Source organism: Onychostoma macrolepis, chromosome 20 (genome assembly GCF_012432095.1).
Source record: "Onychostoma macrolepis isolate SWU-2019 chromosome 20, ASM1243209v1, whole genome shotgun sequence".
Classification (NCBI taxonomy): domain Eukaryota; kingdom Metazoa; phylum Chordata; class Actinopteri; order Cypriniformes; family Cyprinidae; genus Onychostoma; species Onychostoma macrolepis.
The window spans coordinates 22,478,763-22,492,993 of record NC_081174.1 but is presented as its reverse complement, the minus strand read 5'-3'; positions in this window follow the sequence as shown (position 1 = coordinate 22,492,993).

Genomic DNA, 14,231 nt, shown 5'->3' with positions numbered 1-14,231 from the left:
GAAGAGCACAGGAGAGCAGGGAGAGAATAGAGAGACAATAAATTATTTATTAGCCATTCTCTCAAGAAGAAAAAACAGTGGAAAAAATGTGATTTTTTTTTTTTTTTATGTCACATTGTCAATGAAACAACCTAATTTCTGCCGTTTATTGTTATGATGCAAGTTAAAAATGAAATGGTACGTTGTATACGTTATTCATTTTTGTAATGTGATTTATTTGTAAATGAGCCTGAGTACTTTCTGTACATTTTGTATTTTTGTTATGCATATTCACATGTGTAAATAAAAGGGAAGTAATTATGTACATTGTTCATTTTTTTAATGCAGCTTACAAAAGCTTCTTCTATACGTTTATTTTTTTGTCCAGTAAATACATTTACCCATTAAAACAAATTGTTCTATACATTACTGAAAGTTCTTTTTACAACTATTCACAACATTGCTTAGGTTTAACATCAGAAAAATAACATCAATTTTAAGCCCAGCCCTGCCTCCATGTGTTCTGGGGTCTTCAGGAGGTGAATCTCTTGGTGAATGGCCAGCACCTCCTCAGCGACTCAGAGGACAATGCATTGGACAGTGGAACGAGGCATGTCAAACACTCTGGAGACCACTCTGTATGATGCACACTAGCCAGACAGAAGAGCAACACCAGGGTCTGGATTGTGGCACCCCATGCGTGTCATTGTTCACTTCTCTGAAGATCCAGCAGCACTGTCAGGGCCTCCCTGCTCAGCCCAAAACCTTTAAAAACCTGTCCAGCACTGGCACATTCAGCTTTATCCTGCAGTACAGGGGTCTGGTCTGATTTAGTGAAAGAAGGAAAAGAGAAATTGTTTAGAGCCATTACAAAGTAATTAGTAGAAAAAATATTGAGTTACTTTAGTAAACTACTTGTAGCAATACCACATTGGGGAAAAACTAGTCATATTTAAAACCTTAGTTTCAAAAATGAAAATTCCAAACCTGGAACAACTTGAGGGTGAGTAAATTATTACAGAATTTTCATTTTTGGGTATCTATCCTCTAATTAAAAGTATTATCTTACATACTCCATATACTTAAGGTATTGAGAGTAAAAGTAAAGGTATTCACAGTATTGTTCTGAAAAAGAATTCGTCAGGATGGTTTTGCATTAATATTACTGCTGCACTACTGTGTATGTTGCATTTTACTTCTGAATATGTTCAAGATTATTTTAAAGTTGCCTACTGTTGGGTCCTGTGAGAAAAAAAAAAAAAGACAAAGAAAGTATTTTAGTATTTCACATTTGTACGAGAATACTTATTGAATGCACTTCCTTACAGTCCACCACTGATTATTCTGAAAATGACAGTAAAAACATTTTCAACAACATTTCTAGTACGAATTATAACTGAAATTAATTATTGCTGTTGTCATGTAGTAAATCTAGGGATAGTCCTAGATTTATGATCCTATCTAGGATCAACCCACGCAAGGCTACTGGTCCCGACAACATACCTGGCCGTGTACTGAAAGACTGTGCTGTACAGCGGACAGATGTCCTAACAGATATCTTCAACACCTCGCTGAGCCAGGCAGTCATCCCCACATGTCTCAAATCCACAACAATCATACCGGTACCAAAGAAATCACCTGTGTCCTGTCTAAATGACTACAGTCCCATAGCACTGACTCCAATCATAATGAAGTGCTTTGAGAGGTTAGTCATGCACAACATCAAAACCAGCCTCCCCAACACACTCGATCCGCTTCAGTTTGCATACCTTCCAAACCGCTCTACAGACGATGCAATTTCCTCCACCCTCCACCTGGCTCTTACCCACCTACAAAACAAAGACTCTTATGTTAGAATGCTGTTCATTGACTTCAGCTCAGCATTCAACACAATAATCCCACAACAGCTCATCAACAAACTAAACCTGCTGGGCCTTAACAATTCCCTCTGTAATTGGATTCTGGACTTTCTAACCGGAAGACCTCAGTTAGTCCGTGTCGGCCACAACACCTCGAGCACTACCACACTGAGCACAGGTGCTCCACAAGGCTGTGTGCTCAGCCCGCTGCTCTTCACGCTGCTGACCCACGACTGCACTGCCAAGTCCAGCTCCAATCACATCATCAAGTTCGCTGATGACACAACAGTGGTAGGTCTCATCAGCAACAATGATGAAACACACTACAGAGAGGAAGTGGCACAGCTGGCGAAATGGTGTGGCACTAACAACCTGTCCCTCAATGTGAGTAAGACAAAGGAGGTTGTGATGGACTTCAGAAGAAACTCCGGTGATCACCCCCCACTGACCATCGACAGCTCGCCTGTGGAGAGAGTCAGCAGCACTAAATTCCTGGGGGTGCACATCACAGAGAATCTCACCTGGACCACCAACACCATGTCACTCTCCAAGAAGGCACAACAGCGCCTACACTTCCTCCGCCGGCTGAAAAGAGCAAGTCTCCCTCCACCCATCCTCACCACTTTCTACAGGGGCACCATTGAGAGTGTGCTGACCAGCTGCATCACTGTCTGGTACGGGAACTGTACTGCAGCAGACCGCAAGACCCTCCAGCAGACAGTGAACACAGCTGCAAAGATCATCGGTCCCCCTCTCCCCTCCATCCTGGACATTTTCCTTACACGATGCTCCAGCAAAGCAAACAGTATCGTGAAGGACTCCACACACCCCTCCCACAGTGTCTTCCAGCTCCTACCATCAGGAAGACGGTACCGGAGCATCAGAGCCCACTCTGCCAGACTGCTCAACAGCTTTTTCCCCCAGGCTGTGAGAGCCCTGAACTCAAATCACCCCACCCCTCTCTGAAACCCCATACAAACCCCCTACCTCCTGAAACATGGACTATCTGAAACTTATGGAACTTTTTTTGTGCAATCGAAGTGTGCTACACACAGGTGAGTGGGCCTGTACAAACCACCTGTAGTAGCACACTCTCCTCCTCTATGCACACTAGTCACTTTTCACACACACTGCTGTGTGTATACAAATCCCACAAAAAGACTCAGTAATATATGTATGTTTACATGCTCATGCACTACAAATCATCCTGCACTGTTCCCCAGCCAGCTGCTGAGTCACAATGTTTCTCTTCGCACATGTACAGTATTTATCTGAAGCACTCATATAGTTTGTATAGCTTGTATAGTTTGTATTTTTTAGTTTATGTATAGGTAAACATTTTTTTAATATATAGTATATTTATAGTCAAAATCTATCAGTAGGATAGTTGTGTATAGGTTTATATTGTTTTACTTCATTGCTGTATGCCTGTATTTATGTAGCACCGTGGTCCTGTGAGGCACGACATTTCGTTCCACTGTATGCCCCGCATGTAGCGGAATGACAATAAAGCTCAACTTGACTTGACTTGACTAAAGCGATGCCATTTGTTAATAATATTTAACATTAGCTCAAGACAGCTTTGCACAAAGTATCAACTTGTTTGATTAAACATTGTTTAAGTGACTAATTAAGCTGTTAATTTTTTTTTTTTTACTTATTCAACTACAATTGCCAATCAGAACTGAGCAATTATAATGGTTTATATGTTTTGTGGCCGAGTGTGAAATATTAATTTCAGGAAAACTGTTGCTTATAGAATTTAGCCTCCTTTCTGATGTTGGACTATGACTTACAATTGATTTAACATTTAATTATTAACATTAGAGACAGGTACTGACAGATAAATTAATTACAGTTAGTCTTTTATTTCTATTATTATTTGTTTACAGCATGTCGTAATATAAAATTGCTTAATTTGTGTACTTGTGTGCACTATGTAATAATCACTATGTAATTAATGAATGATTATGTATCATAATATACATATCATATAACAGTCACTGTTACCGTAGTCTCAGCCTCAGATGTCACGCCCATCAGTCTGAAGGTCTGGCTACGCGAGACTACTGTTACCGTAGCACTAGGCGGACAGCAGGGGGCAGTTATCCTCCTGACATGCCTTTCTGAAATATTTTCCTTTAGAGTTGGTTTTATGTGTTACTGTAGCAGGCTCAGACAGAGGGTGTTCAGATCATGGCTGACGTGTTAGATGGGAGAAGAAATTCAGATTCAGTTACAGAAGTCCTAGCCAAAAATATATGCAGCGACAGGCAGTGTAAAACAGGGAAAAACATTTGTGTGGCTTTTACCAAATGGACAAAATTCTGTGTTTTCCATTTTATTTATTTATTTATGATTCTGTGTTGTTGTTTTTTGTTTGTTTTTTTAATACAAATGTATCATCAAAATGGTGTCTAATGAAGTCAGTTAATACAAGCTTACCAATTCAATAAATCTTTTAAAATGTAGTGAGATGAAAGTATAAAGTTTGCATTTTTCTTTCTTTCTTTGTCAAAAAAGATGCTGCACAACATAACTGGATAAATTAAAACATTGATGAACATTTATCTTGGTTGTATGATATTCCTTAAAATAAAAGACATCCAGTGTGGATTACTGTGATGTTTTTATCAGCTGTTTGGACTCTCATTCTGACGACACTCAGTCATTGAGGATCCACTGGTGAGCAAGTGATGTAATGCTCAATTTCTCCAAATCTGTTCTGATCAAGAAACAACCTTCAATGGCTTGAGGGTGAATACATTTTCAGCAAATGTTCATTTTTGCGTGAGCTTTAAGGTGGAGTTTGTGGTTGCTCTCATAAATGAGCTGCACTCATTTTTGAGTGACACAAAAGGATTTTTAATTTTTTTTTGATAAGATCTTTAGGTTTGTAGAGATGTACACAATTTAATGAACAAATTCACCCTCGGAGCAAGTCTTATTTTATTGAAGTCAGAAGGAGCTTTATTTCTGAATATGTTTACACACACAATGAAACATGCAAACATATACTTGATAGTGCAGACGTGCAATTATACAGTAGAGATGAAATATAACACTAATATAGCTCTGATTCTTGAGAAGTGGGACAAACCAGGGTACAATATTGAAAAAATAAAGCCTTGTATTCAGAGAAATGAAACTACATTATGGTATCTTACATGTACTAAGCTCCTGAGCTATGCTTTGATTCAACCTCCCAACTTTTCTATTTTTTAATCAAATTGTGCTTTTTACCTTGCCATCACTTATTTTGCAATGAAGCAATCAAAATGTTTTTAACATTTCAAAACACATTCTCATGCTAGCAGACAGATTACATTTTTACATGTGACCAACAATTCCTCAGCAAATATAAAATATCATAATCAAATATTATCAAAATATTAATCTGGTGTAGGTGACATAGACCTAAAAGAGTTGACACATGTGATGGTGGTGATGAAAACCTTAATTATTTTAATGATCAAATACTGAATCAATCAATTACTGAATTAAAAAAAATACAACAAACAGTGAGTATGTTGTTGTTTATCAAGCTTTTATTTAAGATTCACATTTAATCGAATGAGAAAGAGCTTTATTCTCAGTCAACACGTGAGATCATGCGATGATCACAGTGACATCACAATCCTCATTCCCTCACCATGTGAGTAGTAGGCTATGTGAGCTCATTGTGAGTGCAAACGATCCTCTTACTGTGATCCTCACAGTGTGAATAATGCGTGAGCTCATTATGAATTCAATTTTGAGCAGGTTGTAAGGATTTAAATATCGTTCACTGGGGATAAGATCATCTACATCTTGGATAAGATTCCTAAAAGTTTCGCACCTACAGCACACATTACATACATCGACGCAGAAACGCTGATATGTCCCAGCCGGCATTTCAACGTTGATTCACCGTTGAAACAACGTCAGGTACCAGGGTTGAAACAACGGTGAATTACCATTCGATTTTGCAAAACGGATCAACGTTGATATTGTGACGTCGTTTCACCGCTCAAGTAACAACGTTGATTCACCGTTGAAATAGCGACGTTGTTTCACTCTTACCTTTCGGGTTATGGTCTTCTGTCGACGTTGAATTACCTTTCGATTTTGCAAAACGGATCAACGTTGATATTGTGACCGTTTCACCGGCGTACCTTTCAACGGTCGATCGTCGTTAAATGTCCAAGCAAGCATTCACTTTGGAAATGGTTAATATTGCAATTTGGCTTAAACGTCAACACTGAGATGTAAACTATGATTTTCGGTGCATATTTCGTGTTTTCAGTAACTAATAAAACTTGCTGTACATGATTTGCAATCGGACGGCATAAAAATAAATAAATAAGAAAATGGAAAAAAAAAAAAAAACATTCCAACAACACTGAAATAAATTTTTTAAGGTAAGTGGTCGCAAACAATTTATTTTAGCTACATTTAATAAAAAAAATATATGTTGAAAGTTAGTAAACTAAATTTGTTTATTTAAATGTAGCAAAAATAAATTGATTGCAACCACTTACCTTAAAAAATTGAGTAAATTCAATTAATCATTTTTTTTCAGTGAATTAGATGTCCATAAGTCTGCAGTGCACGGATGAGATGCTTCATTTTCTAAAGAAAAACTTTTGAACAATTATGCCAAATGGAAAAATAATTTTCTTAGAATTTAAATATACAGTATATCTATATTGAACTTACACTTTCACAGAATTTCTTGAGAAAATTCTCACTCAACAACAAAGCACTTTATTAAGGGTTTAATGATATATCAGAATACAGAGGGGAAAAGCTTTTCATTCAAATTTCATACACACTGCAAAGATTCACACAATATATATAAATAAATAATTATAAATATAGTTTGGAAACTAAACTATATATAGTTTGGAAAGTCTGTTTTACCAAAAATACATAAACTATCCCATACAGAAGTCACATAGATCTAAATATATTTTAATAAATATATTTTGATATATTTAAATATCTTAAATTCAAATAGAAGAAAATATATTTTATACAATATATGTAAATATATTTTGAAATATATATTAAAATATATTTAAATATTTGATTTTGGCCGCTTTTTAATATTTTTCACATATATTAAATACATGTAAAATAGTTTTTATCGGAAATATTTACATATATTTATTTCCTTTATATGTAAATACATTTGGATATCAGACTATGTAAATATATTAATTTGCAATACATGTCCATATATTGATTTCTAATATTTGTTAACATATTACATTTCTGAACATGTAAATATATTAGATTTCTATAAATGCAAATACATTTTAAAGCATTAAAATATTCAATTAAATAAACTTAAACATGTTTCATAGAATATATTCCCATTTACTCAAACTTTATGTAAATAAATTAAATCTCCACACATGTAAATGTTTTCATTATCGAGATTATAATTTGCCCCTTCATAATAAATAGAATACAAACAATATTTGGACACTGAAAAACTGGAAAACTCTCCAGACAATGTAACTTAAAAACAGCGACAATATAAACTGACTTATTAATATAAAGAGTACATTTATCAACACCAGTTCAGCATGAACCAACAAAATTATGAATGCTTATATGATGTTTCTGGCACATAAATGAAAGATTATCCTTCTGCAAGCATCCAGGGTCAAAATATTATGCACAAATATGCAAGTCTTAGTAGGCATACAACACACTATTTTAAATATTTAAGATCCATCTTTAACCATGTACAATTTCTCAACTAATCACATTCTCCTGTATTCAACCAATCAAATTGGTGTTTGGTAAAGAGTTTTTGGCTCAAAGTCTGCATTTAAAGTCACACCAGAGGTGTTCAGCTTGGATTAGGACTTGGCTTTCTGCAGACCGGTCAAGTTCTTCCACACTGACTAAATCAATCATTTATTTTTAAAAACCTTGCCTTATACACAGAGGCATCGTCATGTTAGAATAGAAAAGGGTCCTGTCCAAACTGTTGCTTTAAAATTAGAAGCACACAATTCCCTAGAATATCATTATATGCTTAAACATTAAGATTTGTACTCATGGAAATTACTAAAGTAGTCAAAAGCGGTTCAGTCAGAAGGGGGTGACCCAATACTTTTGGCAATATAGTGTATATATATATATATATATATATATATATATATATATATATGAAGAGTTCAGATGCAAAAGCCTCTAAGTGCCATCTAAAATGAGCATTTTTATCAGGCTGCTATGTTTAGGTTCAGTTATTTTACTCTAATGGCAATATATAGGTCTTTTTCTTAAATTAAAATTAAAGTGAAATAACTGAACATAAATATAGGATCTTGAGAAAAATGCTCATTTTAGAAGAAAATTTCAGATGGCATTTAGAGGCTTTTGCATCTGAACTCTTCATATATACAGTGAGGAAAATAAGTATTTGAACACCCTGCTATTTTGCAAGTTCTCTCACTTAGAAATCATGGAGGGGTCTGAAATTGTCATCGTAGGTGCATGTCCACTGTGAGAGACATAATCTAAAAAAAAAAATCCAGAAATCACAATGTATGATTTTTTAACTATTTATTTGTATGATACAGCTGCAAATAAGTATTTGAACACCTCTCTATCAGCTAGAATTCTGATCCTCAAAGACCTGTTAGTCTGCCTTTAAAATGTCCACCTCCACTCCATTTATTATCCTAAATTAGATGCACCTGTTTGAGGTCGTTAGCTGCATAAAGACACCTGTCCACCCCATACAATCAGTAAGAATCCAACTACTAACATGGCCAAGACCAAAGAGCTGTCCAAAGACACTATAGACAAAATTGTACACCTCCACAAGGCTGGAAAGGGCTACGGGGAAATTGCCAAGCAGCTTGGTGAAAAAAGGTCCACTGTTGGAGCAATCATTAGAAAATGGAAGAAGCTAAACATGACTGTCAATCTCCCTCGGACTGGGGCTCCATGCAAGATATCAACTCGTGGGGTCTCAATGATCCTAAGAAAGGTGAGAAATCAGCCCAGAACTACACGGGAGGAGCTGGTCAATGACCTGAAAAGAGCTGGGACCACCGTTTCCAAGGTTACTGTTGGTAATACACTAAGACGTCATGGTTTGAAATCATGCATGGCACGGAAGGTTCCCCTGCTTAAACCAGCACATGTCCAGCCCGACTTAAGTTTGCCAATGACCATTTGGATGATCCAGAGGAGTCATGGGAGAAAGTCATGTGGTCAGATGAGACCAAAATAGAACTTTTTGGTCATAATTCCACTAAATGTGTTTGGAGGAAGAAGAATGATGAGTACCATCCCAAGAACACCATCCCTACTGTGAAGCATGGGGTGGTAGCATCATGCTTTGGGGTGTTTTTCTGCACATGGGACAGGGCGACTGCACTGTATTAAGGAGAGGATGACCGGGGCCATGTATTGCGAGATTTTGGGAACAACCTCCTTCCCTCAGTTAGAGCATTGAAGATGGGTCGAGGCTGGGTCTTCCAACATGACAATGACCCGAAGCACACAGCCAGGATAACCAAGGAGTGGCTCTGTAAGAAGCATATCAAGGTTCTGGCGTGGCCTAGCCAGTCTCCAGACCTAAACCCAATAGAGAATCTTTGGAGGGAGCTCAAACTCCGTGTTTCTCAGCGACAGGCCAGAAACCTGACTGATCTAGAGAAGATCTGTGTGGAGGAGTGGGCCAAAATCCCTCCTGCAGTGTGTGCAAACCTGGTGAAAAACTACAGGAAACGTTTGACCTCTGTAATTGCAAACAAAGGCTACTGTACCAAATATTAACATTGATTTTCTCAGGTGTTCAAATACTTATTTGCAGCTGTATCATACAAATAAATAGTTAAAAAATCATACATTGTAATTTCTGGATTTTTTTTTTTTAGATTATGTCTCTCACAGTGGACATGCACCTACGATGACAATTTCAGACCCCTCCATGATTTCTAAGTGGGAGAACTTGCAAAATAGCAGGGTGTTCAAATACTTATTTTCCTCACTGTATATATGATATAGTTTTCATTATATCTAAAAATCAGGTAATATCTCAATGCACCTAACTCTGAAGAGAACACATAATATGCTAGTAGACAGCAGTCCTTGTGAGTGAGAAGTCTGGTGTGGAGGGTGGATCTGGAGCTGAATTCTGTCCAGGTTGTCACAACATCTCTTGATTTTCTGTCTTCACAAACAGCCCTGAAATACAATTCAAACATTAACAATGATTGTTATAAATGTAATGTGAAGCTTTTACATTCACAACGCTCATTTTGATCTTGGTGGTGAAGTGTGCAGAAAATTCTGCTGGACTGAAATTTAGTCTTTGGTGAACAATTTTCAAGAGTGCAAATAAGATTTTAAGTTTTAACACTAGAACCGCCACAGGGTAAATTTGACCTGTGGCTGTTTTTCAAATGTACATAACATTTTTACTAAAATTATGTAATTTACAATCCAATGTTGTTAAAAATTATTTAGATAAAACCAGATAAAAAAAACAGAGCTTTTAGACATATAAGCGCCGCACGGATCAAATTTACCCGCTATATAATGCATGTATTTTCACGCTGTCATTTTCTTGACGCTTGTGTTTTAACATCGTACATTTCTAGGCAATGCCTTTCACTCACCGATTTAGCGGTCATCAGTTTCAAAAATAATGTAAAAATGACTAAAAGAAGACGATTTATGGAAGGTCGGTATTAGAAACACTAAATGCCATGAGTGATGGAGAGTCTGATGGTTAAGTTATGCGTCCTGGGTCGGCTCAGCATCTGACGGCTCATCTGACAGTGATCCAGACATCATATTTAGATGTTTTAGCCTAACGTTACTCATAATTGGTCAAACTTTGGTTTTATTATTTCATTTTTGTCTTGCCATATCGTTTATTGTTCGCTACTTTGTTGCTATAATTCTAGTCTGGCTGTTTCCTGAAGAAAAAAAAAAAATCGAAAAAAATGTATTACATCTATGATGTAATGTATAACAAATTTTTTTGATTACCCAAAGTTTATTGGCGGTGTTCTATTATTCAAATTATAAATGATATAACTAAACAAATTAATAATTGGGTCTAGGTGAAGCTGTGCGCTTGAATTTGTCATAGCATCTTCCTATGCATTGTGGTGAATTATAATTGCTCATTATTGTGTATTGGCTATTTTAGTAATTTAAATAAAGTGGGTTATCCTAATATATTGATTAATGACATTGTATTATAATATTACACCACCCAAATATTTACTACCTTCTAATTTTCGTTGTCAGTGCAGGCTTTTTTTTTTTTTTTTTTAGCTTACTGATCATTATGGATTAGTGTAGGCTGCATTAAAAAGTCTTGAACATAAAACAACAGGGTAAAAATATAGCTGACGAATAGACATAATCATTTCATAACTCTAGACACTTCTTTGTGAAGACAGTGGCATAATATGTTCTTGAGCCATATAAAAACGGTTGCCATGTGTGTGGGTAAAATTTACCCGCTGGCGCTTTTAGGTATACAGCGACCTCTGGCGGTTCTAGAGTTAAGTACCTTTCAGGCTTGTGTGAGGTTTCCACAAGCAACAAAGTCTACTTGAACAAACACTTTAGTACATTTAAAGTCTAGAAAATCAAACTGGCAGATGACCATTACAGACTGTTTCACTTTGAAGTGAGGCACAGTCACGGTACTTGGTTCTGTCTTACATGCTAAAGCTCTATTACTCCAGCTTTCAGTGTCACATCCTTCAGAATGTGTGATCCTTCAGAAATCATGCTGATTGTTTTTCAAGAAATATTTATTATTTTTATTATTATAGTTGGCACACCACAACAACAAAAAAGCAAGATTTGAAATTGAATTGATAATAACAAAAATATAAATTTAATTATTTAATTGATATAAGAAAGATATAAATCTAGGGAGCGCTATTCGAGGCTTAGTGTATCCCATGATTGGTCACTTCCGGGTCGGGAACGCTGTGCGCGTTTGGCTGCCGCTCTGTACCTGGACTGCTTTTTTTGTATGTTTTCACCCCTCTGCTGGACTATTTTTGTTTTGTTTTTTTGTTTCGTCTACTCCACCTCTTATTGTTGGCACTTTTGGACCTGTCTTTGGACTTGGCAAGTGATACTAATGAACCTTGGTACTTTTAAGTTCTGCCACCCGGCCGCTGCGAGCTCTCTGCCCGGTTACGTTTTCCACGGTGTCTGGTTCATCGGCTGGGTGAGTTGCCGCTCGCTCTGTCTGTTGTGCTGCATAAGTTACTACTGCACGCTATTTGGGTGTGCTGCTTCCCATTTAGTTTGCAGTTTCTGTGATGTGACGTTCGGGCTTGGCTAACGTGGCTTTCACTCTGGTTGGCAATACCTGTTAGTACCATAATGCCTCGGGCAATAGCTTTCCTTTTTTGCTTTGTCTCTTTCCTTTTGCCTGTAATGGAGTTTGAATATACATCGTCTCAGTTAAGAACTCTGAACTGTCGCTCACACCTTGACCCGGCGATGAATGACTACTGTCGGCGGCTAGGGATTCTCCGATGTCCTCGATATTTACATCGCTCCCCACGTATCTTCATGCATAGCTCTCGCTCTAAGCCTGATGCTCTTCCATGCATCTGGTCTGACCGTCGGAAATCATCCAAACCAAGTGCATCCCCTACTAACAGCTCATCACATCGCTCTCCAATTCATCTCACTGGTAACAACTGTCAACTAACATCGTCGTCAAATTCATCTGCCTCGTACTGTCACGCTGCTCTTTTGAACTGTCGGTCCATCTCGGATAAAGCCCCTTACCTCAACGAACTCATAACTGACAATAAGCTTGACTTTTTGTTTCTCACGGAAACTTGGCAAGTTCCTGATGACTTCCTGCAGTTAAACATACTCACGCCATATGGATATAAGCAGTTGTCCAGGCCACGACTGCATGGTAAAGGGGGTGGTCTCGCTGTCATCTACCGTGATAATCTCCGTATCACACAACTCGACTTCCACGACACCGATACATTTGAATATATGGTTCTGAAGGCTGTCTCTCTTACTATCATTCTACTCTATCGTCCTCCCAAAGCATTTTCAAACTTTTTTTCCCAACTTAGTGAACTGTTAACCCTTGCCTGCTACATGTCTTCTCCTGTTCTCCTGCTTGGTGACTTTAATATACATGTTGATGTTGTTTGCTCTAACACCACTCAACTACTGTCTGTTTTTGATTGTTTTAGTTTGTCTCAGCATGTTAATTTTCCTACTCATTCTCATGGTCATGTCCTTGATTTGATCTGTACCTCAGGTGTTGGTATTTGTTCCATCTCTTCCTCTGATACTGGTATCTCTGATCATAAACTCATAGACTTTCACTTTAGTTTGCCTATACATGATAAATCTGCAAAGACTGTTATATCCTACCGTAATTGTAATAATGTTGACGTCACATCATTTTGTTCCTCTATTGCTTCCTCTAATCTTTCTGATGTTTTTGATTTATCTTCTCCTTCACTGATTCTTTCAAATTTTAACTCCATATTATCTGATATTTTGTCTGTACATGCTCCTGTTAAGACTAGAACTGTTCCTTCTACTCATACTTCTCCTGGTTTACCCCGACCTTCACATCCTCAAGAGCTCCGGTCGACGGCTTGAACGTCTCTATAGGAAAACTGGCCTCACTGTTCATCACCAAGCCTTTCTTGAACATCTCAAAAATTACAAATCTGCCTTACACTTAGCACGCTCTAGTTTTCTTTCTGCCATGATTAATAAAGCTAGTAACAGGCCAAAAGCACTATTCGACACAGTAAATAAACTTACCAAACCCCCACCTAATGATACTGCAGGTTCAGCTGAATTCTGCTACTCCTTTCTAAATCATCTTCTAGACAAGACGGCTGCCGTCCACCAGGGCTTTTCGAACAGCACTATCAATTTTAACTTTGAGCCTAATCCCTCTGGTCATTCCCTATCCTACTTCTCTCTTACTAATCCTTCCTGTCTCTGAGCTTATTTCGAAATCCAACTCCTCTACCTGTCGACTAGACCCAGCTCCTACTTCTCTCTTAAAACAGTGTCATTCGGTAATTTCTGCACCTATCTCTCATTTCATAAATGCTTCGCTTGTCACTACTACTTTTCCTCAGTCACTTAAAATCGCTGCAGTTACCCCGGTTCTCAAAAAACCCAATCTCGATCCTTCAGTTTTATCCAATTATCGTCCCATTTCAAACTTGCCATTTGTTGCTAAATTACTGGAAAGTACTGTAGCAGCCCAGCTTCGGTCCTTCCTAGTGGCAAATAATTTCTTTGATCCATTTCAGTCAGGCTTCCGTCCAAAACATAGTACAGAAACTGCCCTTGTAAAGGTAGTTAATGATTTATTACTCTCTTGCGATACCGGCTCTCTATCGT